Here is a 22,939-nt window from a genome sequence, read left to right as displayed (position 1 = left end):
TCCCGCTACTCCATGGAGCTTGCTCAGAGGTCACTAAAGTCAGGTTCGCCACCCAGCAGCTTCGCGGACCCGCAAGGACTTGGTGGGACCATTTTCTTGCCATGCAGCCAGAGGATCGAGAGGTGGAATGGAGGGAGTTCAAGGCAGCTTTCAGGGGACACCACATACCAGCCGGGATTATGGACCGAAAGCTCAATGAGTTTCTGGCACTCACTCAGGGCAACAGGACAGTGTTGCAGTATGCCCAGGCTTTTAATGACTTGTGCCAGTATGCTGGATATCACGCGGATACGGATGAGAAGAAGAGAGACAGGTTCAGGAGGGGGTTCAGCACTAAGCTCCGTGACCGTCTCAACACCGTCCGGGCCAACAGTTACAATGAGTTGGTTAACATGGCTATCTCCTAGGAGGACTGCATTACAGCTCGACAGGCAGAAAAGAAGAGGAAGACCCCTGTGGCAGGACCCTCAGCTCAGCCACAACGCTTCAAGATTGTGTCCGACACATAGAACAGGGGACCCCAGCACCAGCAGGGGCGATGGGTGATCCGACCACAGCAGCAGCAGCAGCAGCAGGCCCCCAACCGCACCCAGTTTCCAGCTCAGAGGAACAATCAGCAGCAGCAGTACCGCCAGGCAAATGATAACATGTGTTTCACGTGTGGCAACACCGGGCACTATGCCAAGAATTGCCCCAGGAACCAGCAGAGGCAGGGGCAGAATGTTAATCAAAATCAAGGCAAGAGACAGAAGGTGCAAGTGAGGTAGGGCAAGCTAAACTTCACCACCATGGCTGATATTCCAGAGGGAGCACCCGTCATGACTGGTATCTTTACAGTTTTAAATTATCCTGTCATTATTCTTTTTGATTCTGGTGCGTCGCATAGTTTTATCAGTGCCAAATTTAGTGCCAAGTGTCAATTACCTTTCCACCACACCAATGGGGGTATCACAATTTCCACACCAGGAGGCAGGGTTGCCACTTACCAAATTAACAAGAATGTGCTTATAAAGTTTGGTAGTCTGATAATTAAAACCAACCTCCTCATTTTGGGGTTGGATAGTGTGGATATCATATTGGGAACTGACTGGTTGACCAGAAATCAGGCCGTGATGGATATTGCAGCTAGGGCCATAGAGGTGCACTCACCAACTTGTGGTAAAACCACACTATATCTGCCCAACCAGGGATGCACCCGTTCTTGTGCCTTTGTTATGATAGAATCCCCAGTAGAAAAGATCCCAGTGGTCCGTGACTACCCGGATGTGTTTCCGGATGAATTGCCAGGGATGCCACCTGACCGAGACATTGAGTTCGCAATCGAGTTACAACCCGGGACTGCTCCTATCTCCAAGAGACCCTATAGGATGCCTCCCACGGAATTGGCAGAATTGAAAAAGCAATTGCAAGAGTTGTTAGACAAGGGGTTTATTCGCCCAAGTATTTCACCATGGAGATGTCTAGCTTTATTTGTGAAGAAAAAGGATGAGTTTGAGAATGTGTGTTGACTACCGCTGTCGGCGTTCCGAGACCGGGGGGTCCCTGAGCCGACGAGTGAATGTCGCCGCGTGCCCCAGCCCAGATGGGTCGAGCGCGAGGCCAAGCGCGAAGGGGGGAGAGCGAGGCGGCCGGAGACCGGCGTGAGAGAGGTGGGAATCCCGTGGCCTTTGTGTTCGTCCCGCGCCCAGGTCGGGTGCGCTTGCAGTAGGGGGTTACAAGCGTCCATGCGGGAGAGGGAGCGAGCGGCCTCAAGCGAGCGCGTACCTCGTCCCTGTCCCCGCGCGGCCAACCCTCTCTAAGAGGGCCCTGGTCCTTCCTTTTATAGGCGTAAGGAGAGGATCCAGGTGTACAATGGGGGGTGTAGCAGAGTGCTACATGTCTAGCAGGGGAGAGCCAGCGCCCTAAGTACATGTCGTTGTGGCAGCCGGAGAGATCTTGGCACCCAGCTGGTGTGATGTCGTGGCCGTCGGAGGAGCGATGGAGCCTGGCGGAGGGACAGCTGTCGGAGCTGTTGAGTCCTTGCTGACGTCCTCTTGCTTCCGTAAGGGGGCTGAGAGTCGCCGTCGTCATAGAGTATGCAGGGCGCCATCATTGCCTATCTGGCGGAGCGAGCCAGATGGGACGCCGATCTTGTTCCCCGTGGCCCGAGTCAGCTCGGGGTAGGGTGATGATGGTGCCTCCTGTTGACGTGGCTGGTCTGCGCCCTAGGTTGGGCGACGTGGAAGCTCCTCCGAAGCCGAGGTCGAGTCTGTCTTCCGTGGCCGAGGTTGAGTCCGAGCCCCCGGGTCGGGCGAGGCGGAGGTCGCCGGCTGATGCCGGGGCGGAGTCCGAGCCCTGGGGTCGGGCGAAGCGGAGTTCGTCGTCTTCCGGGACTTAGCCCGAGTCCGAGCCCTGGGTCGGGTGGAGTTCGCCGTCTTCCGGGACTTAGCCCGAGTCCGAGCCCTGGGTCGGGCGGAGTTCGCCGTCTTCCGGGACTTAGCCCGAGTCCGAGCCCTGGGTCGGGCGGAGTTCGCCGTCTTCCGGGACTTAGCCCGAGTCCGAGCCCTAGGTCGGGCGGAGTTCGCCGTCTTCCAGGACTTAGCCCGAGTCCGAGCCCTGGGTCGGGCGGAGTTCGCCATCTTCCGGGACTTAGCCCGAGTCCGAGCCCTGGGTCGGGCGAAGCGGAGCTTCCTATGGTGCCTTCGACCGGGCCTGGCTGCCTGTCAGCCTCACTCTGTCGAGTGGCACCGCAGTCGGAGCGGCGCAGGCGGCGCTGTCTTTCTGTCAGGCTGGTCAGTGGAGCGGCGAAGTGACGGCGGTCACTTCGGCTCTGGGGGCGCGCGTCAGGATAAAGGTGTCAGGCCACCTTTGCATTAAATGCTCCTGCGACTTGGTCGGTCGGTGCGGCGATTTGGTCAGAGTTGCTTCTTAGCGAAGACAGGGCCTCGGGCGAGCCGGGAACACATTCGCCGTTGGAGGGGGGCCTCGGGCGAGACGGAGATCCTCCGGGGTCGGCTGCCCTTGTCCGAGGCTAGGCTCGGGCGAGGCGTGATCGGGTCCCTCGTATGGACCAATCCCTGACTTAATCGTAGCCATCAGGCCTTTGCAGCTTTATGCTGATGGGGGTTACCAGCTGAGAATTAGGAGCCTTGAGGGTACCCCTAATTATGGTCCCCGACAACCGCCCTCTCAATGCGGTGACTATCAAGAACAAATACCCACTGCCCCGCATTGATGTTCTGTTCGATCAGCTGGTAGGAGCCAAATTGTTCTCCAAGATAGACCTTCGCTCAGGTTACCATCAGATCAAGATCCGTGCCAGCGATATTCCCAAGACGGCTTTCTCTACCAGATATGGGCTGTATGAGTTTTTGGTAATGTCTTTTGGGCTGACCAATGCCCCGGCTTATTTTATGTACCTGATGAACTCAGTGTTCATGCCAGAATTGGACAAGTTTGTGGTCGTTTCATTGATGATATTCTGGTCTATTCCAAGAATGAAGATGAACATACCGAGCATCTGCACATCGTGCTTCAGCGACTGCGCGATCATCATCTTTATGCTAAGTTGTCTAAATGTGAATTCTAGCTGAAGGAGATTAAATTCTTGGGTCACACAATTTCTCAGGATGGGATATCAGTTGATCTTGAGAAGGTGCAAGAGGTAATGGACTGGAAACCCCCGACTATAGTGAGGCAGATTCGAAGTTTTCTGGGTTTGGCAGGGTATTATCGATGATTTATTCTGGATTTCTCCAGGATTGCCAAACCAATGACTGAACTGTTGAAGAAGGGAGTCAAGTATGATTGGAGCCAAAAGTGTGAAGATGCCTTTCACACTTTGAGGCAGCATTTGACAACAGCCCCAGTGCTGGCTCAACCTGACAACACCAAGCCATTTGAAGTTTATTGTGATGCTTCTGGTACGGGATTGGGATGTGTCTTGATGCAAGAAAACAAAGTCATTGCTTATGCTTCCCGAGCACTCAGGCCCCATGAGCAGAACTACCCTACACATGATCTGGAATTGGCAGCTGTGGTTCATGCTCTTAAGATATGGAGACACTACTTGATGGGAGCTCACTGTAACATCTACACTGATCACAAGAGTCTCAAATACATCTTCACTCAGGCAGATCTGAACATGAGGCAGAGATGGTTGGAGTTAATCAAGGACTATGATTTAGAGGTGCATTACCATCCTGGCAAAGCCAATGTTCACTACACCAAAATACTTAACTTCCGAGGGGCTAAACCGTAGGAAGTTAGCGCAAAACTCTCGGAAGTTACTGAAACTGTCGGAAGTTAGCCGGAACCGTCGGAAGTTAGCCCGTCGGAACAAATTAGTCGGAAGTTAGGCTTACTTCCGACGGACTCTCGGAAGTTAAAGAAACTTCCGAGAGGGACATCAGCCTCTCGGAAGTTAATGATTAACTTCCGAGAGGGATTAACGCCGTCGGAAGTTAGGTGCTGACACCGTCCATCACGAACTAACGTCGTCCGTGGGATAACTTCCGAGAGGCCGTCGGAAGTTAGCCACTAACTTCCGAGAGTTTTCGACGCCTCTCGGAAGTTAAATTGACCAGCACTTAATATACAATTTGTTTTTGGGAATTCAACACATTGCATACATAACAAATATATATAACAGCAACAAATATATATAACAGCCACAATACACAACATATCACATATAACATCTCACATACATAATAATAACACAAGACACAAGTCAAATCCACCTCGACATAAGAATTCACAAGTCTCACAAGACATAAGTTTGAAGTCTCACAAGACATAAGTTTGAAGTCTCACAAAACACATCGAATGGAAGCCCACTATTGTCGATCAACATCAGGAAATATCGAAGAGTGATGCTCGCTACCTCCACTCGCGAAGAGCGTATTGACAAAGTCTAACCCATCATCTTGTTGCTGCGCCGGCAAGGTAGCTGGAGGAGTCTCATATACCTATACAAATGACATTCACGGAGTTACATCGTAATGTAACAAGTAAATTATGATAAATTTGCATACCTGATGTTCGGTAGGTGGAGGTGGAGGTGAAGGCCAAGGAAAATGTATGGAAGGTGGAGGTGGGGGGGCCATCGGAAACTGTATCCCTTGGGCTTGTGCTAGTTGCTACCAAATTTCCGAACACATTAATGTCAGTGTCTTAAATCAATACATAACTTAAAATGAATGATCTTTTTGAACTTACTTGTATCAGTGCTTGCTGTTGTTGAAACTGAGTAGCATAGTATTCTTGTTGAGCAGCATGCTGCCTCAAGTATTCCTCCTGAATCCTTTGTCGCTCCTGATGTTGCCTAAGCTCTTCTCGTAGTTGCTCAACTTCTGCAGTATCCTGAGTAGAGCGACGGGAGCTACGAGCAGCAGACCTCGACGAACCTCCCCTCTGAACCGTCACCTGGCTCGAGTCGATGACGTTATCAAAAATCGAGTACCTTCAAACAAGTAACATCACGACAGATTAAAAAATAATCTATTGTACTTAAACCGATGAAACAAGATAAGGTATGTAGAGTCCACACCTTCCATGGGGTTTTCCACCACTTGCATACACAGTCTGAGGATCAATAGGTGCGGTCCTCCAGTCGTAGTCCGATCCGTGCTGACTAGACATCGCCTCAGCATATGCAGCCTCCATACAAAAGAACAATGCAATCTTACATCACTGGGCACATACATAAATTCATATGAACAACACATAAATCTACCAAGCATTTGAAAACACTCACCAGACGATCTGTTGCCTTTTGGCTACACAACACATCTGGATTTGCAGGATCTGGTCCTCTGTGCCCCCTCAGGTATATTTGAACATCACTGGGCACTACACCACTGCTAGCTTCCTGTACGTACATTTGACAAACATTATAATCAGAAATGACATCAAGTCATATACAATCAACAAAACTACACCACTGCTAGTTTCCTGTACTTACCATCCGTTTTGCCAAACGAAAGTGATCATCACCTCCATACTTGTGATACGACTCGGTTCCACGATTGGAACTTTGTCGTATAGACTTTGCCTTGAAATTATCCGAAGCCCAATAACGGCATAAGGCACGCCAAGCAGCATCATTGGCGGCTATCCATGGAATCGAATGCTATGGAAACACAATTCATTTATAAGTAACTATAACATATACAAGGAACACAGTACATCATATGCAAAAACATCAATTTTTTCCAACATAAGCAAAAACATCAATTACCTGAAGAAAATCTTGCTCAGTCATAGAAAGTCCATATTGTGACGCCTCGCTCTTACTGGTTGCTCGTCGTCCTTCACTACTCAACATAGCTTGATTAATCACCTGGATTCGAACATAGTACATCATATCCGCAACAACATCTGTCGCGTTCTTATGGAACACGGAGTGTGCATGCTCGGTATGAGTATCTCCATCAGGCAACTTATAATATTTCTGAAAAAGAAACATAGTCAAGAATCCATAATATGAATCAATCATTGAGCTGATAACTTCGCAAGAAGATAGATAAACATACCCAGAAGTCGTGCCAAACTGCACCTTGCGCATTCCCATGTTGCGCGTTAACCGCAAGGCCGTATTGATCCCATCTTGTGACAGGGACCTCAATACCATTCTCAATCACCAATCCAGACCATCTCATACGACAGATATTGCCCAACACTTTATTTACTTGCCTTACACGATCTTTGTCGGTGAAACTACTATCCAGCCAAGCCCTAACAACACAAGCACAATTGTCAAATTCAAAAATAATTATTCTCGACTTGCCACAGTTGATATGACCATTTCACCATCATCGTTTTTAACCTCTACATATCTCGACTTGCCACACTTTAGACACTTACTATCATTCTCATGATCCTTCCAGAATAGCATACAATTATCTGGACAGACATCGATTTTCTGATAGTCCATACCTAGACCTGAGAGCAGTTTCCTGCACTGATACACGTCTTTCGGCATCTTGTGATTTGGTGGAAACACTTCACTGATTAAGTTCAAGAGCTCGTTGTAACAATTGTTCGAGAACACGAACTTGGACTTGATAGCCATAAGTCGAGTCACGAAAGCGAGGATTGAAACTGTTGTGTGTTCATGCAATGGCTCTTCTGCAGCCTTAAGGAGGTCGAAGAACTTTTTAACCTCTGGAGGAGGCGGCTCCTCATGATTTGGTGGAAACACCAAATCAGGATCCTCCCTTAAATCTTCAAGCATCTCGTCCATTCTATCGTACTCCACGTCGTCAGTGTTGTTGGCTTCCGGCAAATTTTCGCGGGGAAAGTCCTCGCCGTGATACACCCATACTTCATAGTTAGGCATGTAGCCATATTTGCAAAGGTGCCCCGACAGAGTTCTCTTGTCTTGACATCTACAAATCCGACACATACTACATGGACAACGCACATCCGTGCCGGTTCTTGATATAGCAAAAGCACGATCAATAAAATCCTCTGTCTTTCTTATCCAATCTGCTGAGGGATCATTCATACGCCAACCTTCATACATCCATCGACGGTCCTCGCCCACCATATTTGATTCTAAAATAGTAGAACACATGATTCATAAATTTTTTCCGGTACTAAACGCATATCGATCGTGTCACTACATCTATAGGAAAAGATAGTTCCTAAACCCACCCATGAGTGACCGGTAGAGCAATGATTTATGACGAGCAACGAGTCCGAACGAAATTTCAGCAGCATAACCCCGTTGTTCTCCATTTACATGCCCATAAATGGTGCAATAGAGAACAACAGGGTTATGTCACCGAAATCTCGTTCGGACCCGTCATCGTCATAAATCCATAGCTCTATCATCCACTAACAGGCTGTCCAAAAAGAGACAATTTCGGACCAATACGAGTCATATGTGTATATATCATGTGACTCGTGCCTATCCGGAATGGGCAACACATAGGTTTCACAACACTACGACAATTTTGCAAAAAATATTACTAACACACAACAAACAAGAGACTAACATAATTCAATTACATGCACCACCTTGCTTATTAAGTTAATTAACCGTATTAACATAACTTTCTACGGTTTAAAAACAGTTAACTCTCGGAAGTTAGCATATTTAATATAAGAAACATAATATAAATACTCGGAAGTAGTTACCTGAGACAACGGGATGTGGGGCGGCTGTGCACCCGGCGACGGGGAGGCGGCCGAGCAGACGGGCACGCCGGCGGACGAGCAGACGACGGTGGAGCACGACGGTGGAGCGAGCGGGCGCCGGCCGAGCAGGCGGGCGCGCGGCGAGCCACCGGGCGGGCGGCGGTGGAGCGTACAGGCAGGCGCGCGGCGAGCAGTGGCGAGCAGGCAAGCGACGGTGGCGAGCAGGTGGCGGTGGCGAGCAGTGGCGAGCAGGCAGGCGGCGGTGGCGAGCAGGCAGGCGGCGGTGGTGTGCGGCGGCGAGCAGGCGGGCGGCGAGCCAGCGAGCAGGCGTGGCGCGGCGGCGAGACGGCGTGGCGCGCGGGCGGCGAGCAGGCGTGCGACGGCGAGCGCGCGGCGGCGAGCAGGCGCGGCGGCGAGCAGGCGCGGCGGCGAGCAGGCGCGGCGGCGAGCAGGCGCGGCGGGCGCGGCGGCGAGCAGGCGCGGCGGCTAGACGGCGTAGCGGGCGTTCCAAAATGTGAGACGGGCGCGCGCCGTTAGCATAAACTAGTTAACTTCCGAGAGGCGCGGTGTAAAACCGTCGGAAGTTAAGCCTTACCCGGATCGGTCAACGCTGAATACATAACTTCCGAGAGGCGCGGTGTAAAGCCGTCGGAAGTTAACTTAACTTCCGAGAGGCCGTCAGAAGTTAACTTAACTTCCGAGAGGCTCTTGGCCGGCCGTCGGAAGTTAACTTAACTTCCGAGAGGCACTAGTCGCCACTCGGAAATTATTAGTTTCCTACGGTTTCGAAAAAAAACCGTAGGAAGTTATTTGCCTCTCGGAAGTTGCTTATTTTGGTGTAGTGGTTGTGGCAGATGCTTTGAGCAGAAAGGCCCAGTGCAATTGTATGAGCATGGATGCAAGAGTTACCACCCTGTGCGATGAGCTATGCAAGTTGAACCTGGAAGTTGTTTCTTCAGGTAACTTGAGTTATATCTCGGTGGAACCCACATTGCAAGAGCAAATAGTGAGGGCACAGATTGAGGATAAGGGTGTTCAAATGATTAAAGAAATGATCAAGCAAAAGGCAGAAAAATACAAGTGCTTCCGGCAGGACAGCAAGGGAAATTTATGGTTTGGAGACCGATTGGTTGTTCCCAAGGACCCTAAGCTCAGAAACAAGATACTAGATGAAGCTCACCTTTCCAAATTCTCCATGCACCCTGGTAGCAACAAGATGTACCATGATCTCAGATCTTTATACTGGTGGACCAGGATGAAGAGGGAAATTGCCAAGTACATATCCGAGTGTGACACTTGCCAGAGGATAAAAGCTAGTCACTTGAAGGCAGCAGGCCCTTTGCAACCCCTTCCCATACCATCTTGGAAATGGGAGGACATTTGCATGGATTTTATCGTAGGATTGCCCAATACCTCCAGGCACCATGATTCCGTTTGGGTTATTGTGGACAGGTTGACCAAGACCGCTCATTTCTTGCCAGTGCACACCACCCACAAGACAGAGAAGTATGCAGAAATTTATGTTGATCAAATAGTGCGATTACATGGTATTCCAAAGACCATTATATCCGACAGAGGAGCACTGTTTGTGGCACGCTTTTGGGGGAAGCTGCAAGAATCACTTGGGACCCAAGTAATACGAAGCTCAGCATACCATCCCCAAACAGATGGCCAGACAGAAAGGGTGAATCAGATTTTGGAAGACATGTTGCGAGCATGTGCACTACACTACGGGAAGGATTGGGACAAGTGTCTTTCTTTGGCAGAGTTTTCCTACAATAACAGCTATCAGTCCAGTCTAAAGATGGCACCTTTTGAAGCCTTATATGGGAGAAGGTGTAGGACCCCACTGAATTGGTCTCAAGCAGGAGAGAGGGAAATTTTTGGGCCAGACTTGGTGCTTGAGGCAGAGGCAAAGGTCAAGGTTATTACCAAGAACTTAGAAGCTGCTTAGGCCAGGCAAAAGAGCTATCATGACAAGAGGCGGAAGCCTCTACAGTTTGAGGTGGGAGATCATGTTTATCTTAAGGTATCACCCACCAAGGGTGTCCAAAGATTCGGGATCAAGGGCAAGTTAGCTCCTCGCTACATTGGACCCTATGAGATCAAAGCAAGTTGTGGACCCGTGGCCTACCAATTGGAATTGCCACCTCACATGTTAGCAGTTCACAATGTGTTCCATGTATCTCAGCTGCGGAAATGTGTTCGCCTACCCACTGAAGTGCTGCCAGAACCAGACATTGAGATAGAACCAGACTTGTCCTATCAAGAGTACCCCGTCAAGGTATTAGATCAGAAGGAGAGATCAACTCGAGCAAGATCAGTCAGAATGTATAAGGTTCAGTGGAGTCACCATTCAGCAGAAGAAGCTACATGGGAGACTAGGGATTTTCTACGCTCTTGCTTCCCCGACTTTCTACCCAAAGGAGTCGATACGTAACCCAAAACCCCACCCCCACCTGCCCTTTGAATACAATTATAAGAAAAACTTAGATAACAAGGATAGTCTAAGTTGTGGATTTAACTTAAAAAGGGCTTCCTTCTGAAGTTGCAAAGAGAATGACATTCGAAGAGCAGTTAACAAGAGAAACTTGAGTATAAAGAAAGAGTAGCACCAACACACCTTCAAGCACCCCTCCAAGGGACTCTACCTAAAATCTCGGGACGAGATTCCTTTAAGGGGGAGGGCTTTAACACCCCAGGTGTTACTCAGGGTGTCCACCCAGGGCTACCCCTTTTAACCTATTATCACATGTAAATTGGTTTGGGCAAAGTACATCAAACTTGGAATTCAAGGTCCTAAACAAGTGCCAACCATCTTGGATATCATGCCCTAGCTTGTCATGCACATCTAAGAGGGGAATTTCCCAAAACCCTAAAGCAAACCCCTCTTGAGCCATAGGAACCCTCTTTGAAGCTAGGATCAAAAGGTCATGTAAACCTTATGATCATGGCTTGGGCCAAATATAAAAGTTGTAGTATACTTTATAACCTACAAATGGTAGTAAGAAAGTAACCCCAAAAAGAATTCAGAAAAGCCCCAAAAAGTTCACCCAAGGTTGAGCACAAGAGAAAATTCAGAATTTGCCTAAGTCTAAAAGCTAACCCTTGAACAAAGATCCCACATGTTCACCTTAATCCAAAATTCAAAACACTTCGACCCAATTGACAAAGTGGCGCCAAATTAACCCTAGAATGCCCTGGAAAGAGGTGACACCTACCCTAGGGCGTTTGACATGACTTGGCACCATTTTTGTCTCGGTTTGGACATGTCTGACACAGCCGACTTCCCACCCTCATATCTCTCTAACCCGACCACATCTACTCTTGGAACTCACATGAACTAGGTAGCTCTAGGTGCAGGGAAGAGATCTCCCACAGGCGATAGGGCAAGATTCGTACGTTTTGGCCGCTCAGCAGAGGGAAGAACACGGGCAGAAGCAACGAGCCACGTGTTCGACGCGCTCTGAGCTCGCCAGAGCACGCCCGCGCGCGCCCCCGCGTGCCCCGCATCGCGCCAAACGGCCAGCCGACGCCATGGCCCGCGCCCGCGCCTATAAAGCCCCCTAGGCGTCGACCACACTCTTCCGCGCACGCTCAAACCTCACCGGAGCTCAGCTCACCGCCGTTTGCCCGTGCGCGACGTGTCCACGGCCACCCGAGCCACTGCCGCCGTAGACCGGCCAGCCCAGCCCTTCCCAACCCTGTCCAACCCTCTGAGACGAGTGTGCACGCCCCAGTGAAGCTCCTAGAGCAAGGAATCGAAGCCTGCTTCGCCGGAGAGGCCAGTCCACGGTCGCCGGAGTTCGCAACCCCGCCGGAGTACGTGGACTGGGTAATCCACTCAACCATTTTCCGATTCCTTGTACACACGGTCTCTACGTTACCCCGTGAAGCTCACCGTGCCCTTGGGTTGAACCAGATCGCCGTGGTTTGGCCGGTACACTCGCCGCCGACGAGAACACCCGCCTGCGCACGTGGACCGAGCGATTCCGGCCATCCCCGCCGTCGAGCCGCACCTCGCTGTGACCGCCAGAGCCTCCCCGAGCCAACCCTGCCCTTCGCCGGACCTATCTCGCCGCCGGTAAGCCGTGCCACCCTTTTCTTTCCCGCGGGTACTGTTTACATTGGAGGAAGGACCTCGGGGAAGAAGAAGGAAAGGTCAGGGGGCTTTTTGAACTGTCAGCGACCCAGGAGAATAGTGGCGCAGGGGTAGATTTGTGCAAGTTGATTTAGTTTAAACCTAGGGACCTCGGTGTAAACTGTTTTTCCAGGAAACTCTTATTAAATCTGTTTTTAAATTGAACAGAAACTTTAAAAATTCATAACTTCTGTTTAGTTCATCCAAATTTGGTCAAACCAATTTTGCCAGACTTTAAATAATGTAAACTACTTAAAAAAAATATAAAAACCCCTATATACTACAGAAAATTGTAGGGTTCTAATTTAATTATTGTTTTGGCCATAAGCTAAATAATAAGGCTAAAATTAGTTGCACTATTTGACTAGGGTTAGAAAAATTTGGAGAAGTTTATATCCATTTATTGACCTAATTAAAAATGTTGAATCTCTCTGTCCACTCCATTAAGTTAGTTTTTACCCCTTATTTTATAATATGCTTAAGGTTAAGAAAAATAGAAAAGGTGATTTAAATAATGAACCAGAGGGCACCCCTATTTTTGTTAAGGTACTTATCCAATGTAGTTCACTAGAAAAATCTATCCTACCCTAGTTTAGTATAAAATAAGTAGGATACCTTTTATTTGAATAAAACAAGGATAACTTAGAAAAACCCTACAAAAATAACCCCAAGGTGAAAACACCCCCACCCTTGAGATAGTTAATGTTTTGTTAATAAGAACTTAGGAAAAATATGAAATCTGCTGTTTGACATTTTTCAGATAACAATGTAGTAGAAAGTGCCTTTTAGGCATTAAACTTTAGAAAATCATAACTAAATAACCACCCCTTAGCTTTCTGTGATTTTTGGCACAGAAGCCTATTATTACTGTTAGATGCCAACAAAAATAACCTTTAGGACAGAACCCACCTCTAATTAAGAGTTGTAGTACAAAGTGGCCCATTTACCCAACTTTTATTATTTTTGTCTTAAGCATAGACTTTTTATTTTGAACCTCAACTTCCTAGAAGGGGCTATAGTGACCAATGGCAACCCACTGTAATTTTTACAGAATTTTTTGGAGAAAATTAAGCTACTGTTGTAGTTCAAACCCCCACTAGGTTTCATAAATAGAAATTAAAGAAAGGAAAATGAATAATGGAAATTAGTGCCATCCTAAAAACTCTTTATAACTTGTCCACTGAAGTATATACAAAGGCCATACTAATTCCCTATGTTTATCCTCAACAAAAATCTAAGCCTAAAAGTGATAAGCATAACCCACTAAAATCCCCGCATGACCGAGAAACCATAAGTTACTCCTTAACTTAGTTTTCTTTTTGGCATAATGTTATTAAATCCTGCATAATCATAACATACATGTTCATTGCATTCGATAGACTGTAATCTTGCTGACGGAGAGTACGTCCTTGTGCCGGAGCAAGGAGCTGCTCAGGAGGTAGCCCCAGATCCAGCACCAGAGCCTGCACCAGAGAACCTGTCTGCCACTGCTTTAGAAGGCAAGCCCCGGTCTATGCATAACCTGTTATTTATGCTATTTTACTTCACTTAATGATTGTAGGATTGATTGTGCACGTAGGTGTAGGAATTGTTTGAAACCCTAGTTGCATGATCTCAGGAATCCTTTTTGAGATGGATACTAGTATGCTAGGTCGAGTAGTTGCTTTAATTAATTAGGATCTCGGTAGAAGACGAGTGATTTTTCCTAGCACTCGCGCGAGATCAGGAATTGGTTGTACCCACTTTATATATCATATTGATAGTTGGTTGGTGGACACGGATCCATGGGGATGCGTGGTCTACGAGGTGAAATTGGAATAAGGATTAACGTGCGGATACCTGTGTCAAGCGATTGAACGTACTAAGCACATGCCGAGAAATATGGTAAATCGGTAAGCCTAGTACCTGAGTGAACTTGGCAGTGGACATATCCCCTCACGCGACCTGAGATGTGGTCTCCCATTCCGGTTATGGTGGGTACAAGTGCGGTCACTGCACGACGGCAGTCGGGGTCAGTGAGGCATTGTACGCCAAGGCGGTGAGCCCTGATCTGCTGACGGGGAATCGATGGGGACGGTTGATGTGTGTGGGGACGGAGTGCCCCTACATGTCGTGTGTTTAGGTTTACCTTGCAAGGATAAAAATTCGATTCGAATCGTCTGCTTCTCGCAGCTAATGAGACTGCTTGATCCATTGTACTGCATTGAGTAACAAGTGGAAATATGATGAGTTGATATAAGATGTTGATTGCTAATAATGTTTGCTACTATGTATGAGTAGATAGTACACCTTTAGCCTTAAGAGAGTCACACTTAAATTGGCAAAGTTAAAACTTGACTTAGAAACTCAGCTAGTGCTTTTGGCAACCAAACCCCACAGCCAAACAGCTGCATGTCTAGAGGTAGAGGAGTAGACTCCTCACACCGGGTAAGTCTAGCTGAGTATTAGTATACTCAGCCTTGCTTGTGGCATAATTTTACAGGTTCTCTGGAGGACATGGTTGCTGGAGTGACTTGGCCGTCCATCTTGCCACCGGGTTGGACTGTCGAGTGGGACCCTACCTCGGCTGAGGAGGAGCATGAGGAGTGATGGGACAGGCTTCCCCATCTCTCTGTTTATTTACCGTTAGTTTTATTCCGCTGCACTTCGAACAATGATGACTACTTTTGAAAAACTCCGATGGTGATGTAATAATTTTAATACTCTTACATGCATGGTTTTATGCTTTATTGTATTTGCTATGTGACTCACCATCGAGTGAGATTGTGGTACTTGATCCTGTCAGTGGCCGTGTCGGACTAGATCCGAGGGATTGACAGGTTATTCCCATTTAAGTGTGGTCCAGCCTCTAAGGCGGGGCTTAGGCACTTAAGTTGGAATAATTCGGGCAGTTCCGCCACATTAAGTAACTAAGACTAAGGTCAAAACACAATGAAGATAGCGTCTCTATGTGAAGGTACAAAAGGATAAAACTACTTCCTCTCATTTATATATGTACCTAAATCTTCCTTTTCTATACACTTCTTGCATATCTTGTATAAAAGGAAGAGAAAGCATGTCTATGCATATCCTTGCTTCATACCTAGTTTAACCTCTCAAAAATTTTATTCTTGCATTAATGCATTTTTGTTAAAACTAGGTGAAGTGATTTAATTGTCAAAGAGCTTAAAGCTTAACCTTGTAACAAGGATAAGCTACGTTTGTTTCAAAGGTGGAGGGTCCTTAAGTCTCTTTGAAATCCTTAAGGGTAATTGCTTAAAATGATTCCAACATGCTTTCATAAGTGCATAAGTCTGTCATGAGCATCGCACTTTTTATGACACATTGCACTTCACAGTTTCTATGATAAAGATATGTTCTCATTAACCTAATTATGTGCACTTGGCATTTAAGGCCAAAATCTGTATTCCTCTCAAGGCACATATTTAGGGGGAGCAATCTATATTATATAGAACTGTTTAAGCTTAATTGACATATCCTTTTAATCATGTCTCTTTACTTTGGTACATTTGCATATTTCCTATCTCTATTGTGCCAAGGCTAAGACTAATATGTTTCAATGAGCATCTTGAGTATTAAGTCTTAGATTGAAAGGGAAATGGAGTATTCGGCAAAGACATTGCTTCCACTCTACATCTTCGGTATTATCCTTCCTTGCCGGTATTCCGCCAGCTCTCCAATTTGGTATAATCTTCACTCATATATTGTTTGCCAAAGGGGGAGAGAAAGTAAAAAGGGCTTATATTTCACTCACAAAGTATCCATTTTTGGTGATTCATGCCAAAGGGGGAGAAAGTATTAGCCCAAAGCAAAAGGACCGCACCACCACCAATTTCAAAAAATGTAGTCTTTTAATTTGTATTAAAGAAGTTTTTCAATTGGTATCTAAAATATATTGATCTTCTTTAAAATGGTAAAAACCCTCTTCAACACTAAGAGGAGAATTTCATTAAGGGGGAGTTTTGTTTAAGTCAAAGGAAAAGCATTTGAAACTGGGGGAGAAAATTTCAAATCTTGAAAATGCTTCTCGAAATCTTATTCATATACCTTTGACTATTTGCAAAAAAATTTTGAAAAGAATTTCCAAAAGGATTTGCAAAAACAAAACATGTGGTGCAAATGTGGTCCAAAATGATAAAAGAAAGAAAGCAATCCATGCATATCTAGTGTAAGTTTAAAATTGGTTTAATTCCAAGCAACCTTTACACTTGCCTTATGCAAACTAGTTCAATTCTGCACTTATATATTTGCTTTAGTTTGTGTTGGCATCAGTCACCAAAAAGGGGGAGATTGAAAGGAAATAGGGTCAAACATTTTCCTAAAAGATTTTGGTGGTTGAAATGCCCAACACAAATAATTGGACCAACTAGTTTGCTCTAGTTGATCATTTCACCGGTGCATAAGTTCATCTACAACTATTCTAAATCGACTGTCCGGAATACCGTAGATTATTTCGGACAGGAGAAGCTTTTTGGAAAAACATACTAAGCGCAGACCGTCCGGGCCCTTGTGGCGGACCGTCCGCGACACCAAGGTGACCCTCGGACAGGAACACTGAATAAAAGCAAGTCTACACTACGGGCCATCCGAAGGAAAAGCAAGCACCGTCCGAGACCAAGCGCGGACCGTCCGGCCTCAGGCGCGGACCATCCAGTCGACGCAGAACTGAAAAGGCCGAAGGTGACAAGTTGAGCAAAAGGAATTATAGAGCTGGCGCGGATCGTCTGGGACCAAGGGAGGACCGTCCGCATGGTGTCACCGAGGCAGATAGCCGTTGATCTAACCGTTGATCTGTCAGAAGTATCCGTTGAAGATGTCAGAATCGACCGTTGGAGGGTCGCGGACCGTCCAGGCCCTAGCCGCGGACCGTCCGCTAGTGCAATTTCTAGCAGATGCGCCCCAACGGCTATATGGGTGGTTGAGGGCTATAAATACCACCCCAACCGGCCACTTCAAGGTGGGAGAGCCCAAGCAACATTCCAAGTCATATAGTTGACATATCCAAGCCCTCCCAACCACCTCTATTCATTGATCCATGCTATACACAAGATTTAGACCACTACAAACCACACAAGTGCCACAAAAGAGAGAGCAAGCAAAAGAAAGCCTCTTGTGAGAGTTTAGCTCTAGTGCCTTGTGAGATTCATTGGGAGAAAGTGTGTGCTACATCTTGTGTTCATTTGTGCGTGGAGTTTTGACTCCCATTGAACTTCCTCCAAAGTTTTGGAGGCTTGTAAAGCTAGCAAGAGACACCAAAGAGTGTGGTGATCCTTGCGGGGTCTTAAGTGATCCTTGAGAAGAAGAAGAGCTCGCCGGTCTTTGGTGATCGGTGGAGAGAGGGAAAGGGTTGAAAGAGACCCGTCCTTAGTGGACTCCTCAACGGGGACTAGGCCTTCGAGGGCCGAACCTCGGTAAAACAAATCACCCATGTCTCGTGTGTTTATTGCTTGTGATTTGTTTGTTCTCTCCCTTTTCTAAGTTCTCTTGCGCTACTCCTTGCTAATATTATTTTGTGTTGCTTCAAATTAAATTCTCATTTAGAGAAGCAACTTCTTGCAAGGAAGAACTTGTGTTCCTCCTCTTCTTATCTAAGCCATCTTGCTTTATTCTCCAACATTTCTAGTAGTATTGTTATTGATTAAATTCCGCACTTTTTGAAAACAATACTCGTTGCAAGCAAAGGACTTAGTTTTTATACTCCGATAATTGTGAATCTTGTTCTAACCACTAATCAAGGGATCTAGTTGGGGTGTAAAGTTATAATTTTCAGGTTTCGCCTATCCACCCCCCTCTAGGCGACTTTCAATAACAAGGTATAAAGATAGCAAAACTAGGGTAACCTAATGGGTCCCATCAAAATTAACCTATGCAGATCATTATGATTAATAAGAACATGATTAGGTAAAAAGAAGCGATCAAAAGCACAACTTGCCTGGGACTTGAAAAAGGGTGCCATGACGATCTTCAGATTCTCGTGACCTCGCGCTAGTCATAGAAATACAAACAAACATGGTATAGACAAAATTAACATCACACCAAACATAAGCACAAACTGCACAATAACATTCTGCGCGATGCTACGAGATTGTGGGATCGAGAACCACTAAATTCGGAGTTACGGCTAAGGGGTTATGATTTATGGAAGATAAATGTGATTTAAATGTTAAACTATATATAAATTGGTTAATATACATCATATGAAGAAATATACTCCAAATAGTTAAGTAAACTTTAATCCAGGTTATAACTTGTTTAGAAATCATATTATAGTTGAATCACTATCATGGACTAGTTTAACTTTGGTTAAAAGGCATAATCTACTTAACATAGGTTAAACAAATATCTAATTATAAAAATATGTGAAAGGGAAATGTGCCCTTGGGCCATTTCTATAATGTTTTGGTGATTAAACGCCCAACACGTTTGATTAAGTTCTTATGTGCTAAATAAGTGAGAAGTGCAAATCAGAGACAAAGGTATGTTTCTAGACTTGGTGAATTGTTTTATATACTAACATGGTTATCTAAGTGCTAGAAACAGTGCCAAGAAAAGAAGATTTAAATTGGAGAAAAGTTGGCAAAGTTCAGCCAACACCAACTCTGGTCAGGCACACCGGACAGTGTCCGGTGCGCCAGGGTGGCCGACGGTGAACCGGCTGCTCTCGGGAAAACGACAGAGGCGTACGACTATAATTCATCGGACTATCTGGTGGTGCACCGGACTGTCCGGTGAGCCAAAGGCGCTCGCGGCCAAAGGTTGTCCGCGCGATCATCGCGCGACACGTGGCCTATGCCAACGGTCGGTTGGGCACACCGGACTGTCTGGTGCGCCAACCGATCCCGAGGACCAACGGTCGGATGCGCCAGATATGGAAGGAGATCGCGCACCGGACTGCTACAGTGCATGTCCGGTGGTGCACCGGACTGTCCGGTGCACCACTCGACAGAAGGCAAGATTGGCCTTCCAAGTTGGTCTCCGATGGCTCCTAGCTGCCCTGGGGCTATAAAAGGGACCCCTAGGCACATGGAGGAGAATACCAAGCTTTCAAGAAACATTCTAAGACTCTCAGTCCCAGTCACAGACTCCGACTCCATGCATTTGATTCTCTATGTTAGTGATTTGAGCTCCATTTGAGTTATGAACTCTGTGTGTTGTGTTTCGAGCTCAAGTCGTGACTTGTGTGCGTGGTTGTGCTGTGGATTTGAGTCTTGTGTGTGGTGCTCTCCCCAACCTTACTATGTGCTTTCTTTGTGATTTCAATTGTAAGGGCAAGAGACTCCAAATTGTGGAGATTCCTCGCAAACGGGAAAAATACTCTAAAGGAAAAGACCGTGGTGGTATTCAAGTTGATCATCGTATCACTTGAAAGGGGTTGAGTGCAACTGTCGTCCATTGGAACGCCACAACGTGGAAGTAGGCAAGTGTTACTTGGCTGAACCACGGGATAAAAATCGTGTGTCTCGTGTGTTGCTTATTGTGATTGCTTTGTTCGCACGAGCGCGTTCCTTAGCCACTTGATTTCACTAACACCTTGATAATCAAGTTTGTGGCTATTTAGTGTTTAATTTTACAGGATCACCTATTCACCCCCCCCCCTCTAGGTGCTCTCAATTGGTATCGGAGTCGTACTCTTCATTTAAGGGACTAACCGCCCGAAGAGATGGATCCTAAGTGAAAGGGGATGGTGGTCAACGATAAGGAGAAGGAGTCCCTCTTCAACGAGCCAAGAGATGACAAGCCTACCGACTCTGGCTCATGTCACAAGAGGAGAGACGGGAAGAAGAAGAGACGCATCAAGAAGATCATCTACTACGATAGTGATGCATCATCTTCTTCACGACGACGACGACTCTTCGTCGAAAAAGAAAATGGTTAATCAGAACTACTCTTTTGACTATTCTCGCATGCCATACAATACAAATGCGCATTTACTATCAATTCCCCTTGGAAAACCTCCACACTTTGATGGAGAAGACTATTTATTTTGGAGCCATAAAATGCGTAGTCATCTATTCTCTCTCCATCCTAGTATTTGGGAAATTGTAGAGAATGGGATGCATTTTGATAGTACTGGTAACCCTATGATTATAAATGAACAAATTCACAAAAATGCCCAAGCCACTACTGTTTTGCTAGCATCTCTTTGCAGGGACGAATATAATAAGGTGAGCGGCTTGGACAACGCCAAGCAAATCTGGGACACCCTCAAGATATCTCATGAGGGAAACGACGCCACCATGATTACCAAAATGGAGCTAGTGGAAGGCGAGCTGGGGAGATTCGTAATGATCCGGGGAGAGGAGCCAACTCAAACCTACAATAGGCTCAAGACCCTGGTCAACAAGATCCGAAGCTATGGAAGCACAAGATGGACGGATCATGATGTCGTCCGACTCATGCTAAGGCCATTTACTGTAATTGACCCCCATCTTGTCAATCTTATTCGTGAAAACCCCAGGTACACAAAGATGACACCCAAGGAGATCCTTGGAAAATTTGTGAGCGGGCGTATGATGGTGAAGGAGGCTCGATATGTGGACGATGCACTAAACGGTCCACTACCCGTCTACGAGCCACAACCCGTTGCTCTCAAAGCAACCAGCAGCAGGGAGGCGCTACCAAGCAAGGTGGCACAAGTAGAGGCTGTCGGCCTCAATGAAGATGAGATGGCGCTTATCATCAAACGCTTCAAGACCACGCTTAAAGGACGCAAGGAGTACCCCAACAAGAACAAAACAAGGGGAAAGCACTACTGCTTCAAATGCGGTAAGACTGGTCATTTTATTGCTCAATGCCCCGATAATAAAAATGACCAGGCACAAGAAAGACATGGGAAGAAGGAGAAGAAGAAGAACTATAGGAAGGCGAAGGGTGAGGCGCATCTTGGAAAGGAATGGGACTCTGGTTGCTCCTCATCCTACTCCGACGATGAAGGATTGGTTGCCTCAGCCTTCGACAAGTCTTCGCTCTTCCCCAACGAACGCCACACTTGCCTCATGGCCAAGGAGAAGAAGGTACGTATTCGAGATTCCTCTAAGTACTCTTCTTCTAGTGATGAGGAATCCTCCGATGATGAAGTAGATTACTCTGGTTTATTTAAAGGTTTAGATAGAGCCAAAGTAGAGAAAATAAATGAATTAATTGATGCTCTAAATGAAAAACATAGACGGCTAGAAAAGCAAGAGGACATTTTGTATGAGGAACATGACAAATTTGTTAGTGTGCAAAAATCTCTTGATTTAGAAATGAAAGTCGCCTAGAGGGGGTGGTGAATAGGCAAATATGAAATTTACAAACTTTAAGCACAACTACAAGCCGGGTTAGCTTTAGAAATAAAAGCGAGTACGAAAGAGAGGGCGGAAACAAATCACAAGCAAATGAAAGCGGATGACACGGTGATTTGTTTTACCGAGGTTCGGTTCTTGCAAACCTACTCCCCGTTGAGGTGGTCACAAAGACCGGGTCTATTTCAACCCTTTCCCTCTCTCAAACGGTCACCTAGACCGAGTGAGCTTTTCTCCTAAATCAACGGGTCACTTAGACCCCTTACAAGGACCACTATAACTTGGTGTCTCTTGCTTGATTACAAGTTGCTTGAGAATAAGAATGGAGGAAAAAGAAAAGCGATCCAAGCTACAAGAACTCAAATGAACACAAATGTCTCTCCCTCACAAGCCACTAAGTCTTTGGAATGAGATTGGGACTTGGAGAGGATTTGATCTTTTATTTTGTGTCTTGGAGTGAAGTCTAGAGCTCTTGTATTGAATGCAATGGCTGAAAACTTGGATGCCTTGAAGTGTGGTGGTTGGGGGGTATTTATAGCCCCAACCACCAAAATGGTCGTTGGGGAGGTTGTCTGTCGATGGGCGCGCCGGACAGTCCGGTGCGCCACCGGACACTGTCCGGTGCGCCAGCCACGTCACCCAACCGTTAGGGTTTGACCGTTGGAGCTCTGACAGATGGGGCCACCGGACAGTCCGGTGGTGCACCGGACAAGTACTGTTCACTGTCCGGTGCGCCTTCTGGCGCCTGCTTGGACTCTACGCGCACTGTAGCGCTTTTACAGGTTTCCGTTGGAGTCGATCGTTGCGCTGTAGCCGTTGCACCGCTGGCACACCGGACAGTCCGGTGCCACACCGGATAGTCCGGTGAATTATAGCGGAGTGGCATTTCCAGAAACCCGAAGGTAGCGAGTTTGAGTTGATCCACCCTGGTGCACCGGACACTGTCCGGTGGCACACCGGACAGTCCGGTGTGCCAGACCAGGGCAGCCTTCGGTTGGTTTTGCTCCTTTCTGTTTGAACCCTATCTTGGATTTTTTTTGGGTTGTGTTGAACCTTTGGCACCTATAGAACTTATAATCTAGAGCAAACTAGTTAGTCCAATTATTTGTGTTGGGCAATTCAACCACCAAAATCATTTAGGAAAAGGTTTAAGCCTATTTCCCTTTCAATCTCCCCCTTTTTGGTGATTGATGCCAACACAAACCAAAGCAAATATATAAGTGCAAAATTGAACTAGTTTGCATAAGGTAAGTGCAAAGGTTGCTTGGAATTAAACCAATTTATACTTTCATAAAAAATGCATGGATTGCTTTCTTTCTTTTAACATTTTGGACCATGCCTGCACCACTTGTTTTGTTTTTGCAAATGTATTTGGAATTTTTTTAAAGTT

General features: G+C 46.6%; 1 long non-coding RNA gene and 1 pseudogene across 1 annotated transcript; both read right to left on the bottom strand.

Annotated features, from left to right (window-relative positions):
* Positions 1–6,024: 6,024 nt before the first annotated feature.
* LOC103653958 (uncharacterized) lies at positions 6,025–6,353 on the bottom strand. The gene is made up of 2 exons (XR_565830.2): positions 6,221–6,353; positions 6,025–6,112 (listed from the first exon to the last, which is right to left on the bottom strand). It is a non-coding gene; the product is annotated as an uncharacterized lncRNA (long non-coding RNA).
* Positions 6,354–7,814: 1,461 nt separating this feature from the next.
* The window catches only part of LOC109945849 (uncharacterized), a 38,883-nt pseudogene continuing 23,758 nt past the window's right edge, over positions 7,815–22,939 (bottom strand).

The sequence above is a fragment of the Zea mays genome, chromosome 4 (assembly GCF_902167145.1).
Source record: "Zea mays cultivar B73 chromosome 4, Zm-B73-REFERENCE-NAM-5.0, whole genome shotgun sequence".
In the NCBI taxonomy this organism is placed as follows: Eukaryota; Viridiplantae; Streptophyta; class Magnoliopsida; order Poales; family Poaceae; genus Zea; species Zea mays.
The sequence above is the reverse complement of the archived record's forward strand: the minus strand, read 5'-3'. Positions and strand labels throughout refer to the sequence as shown.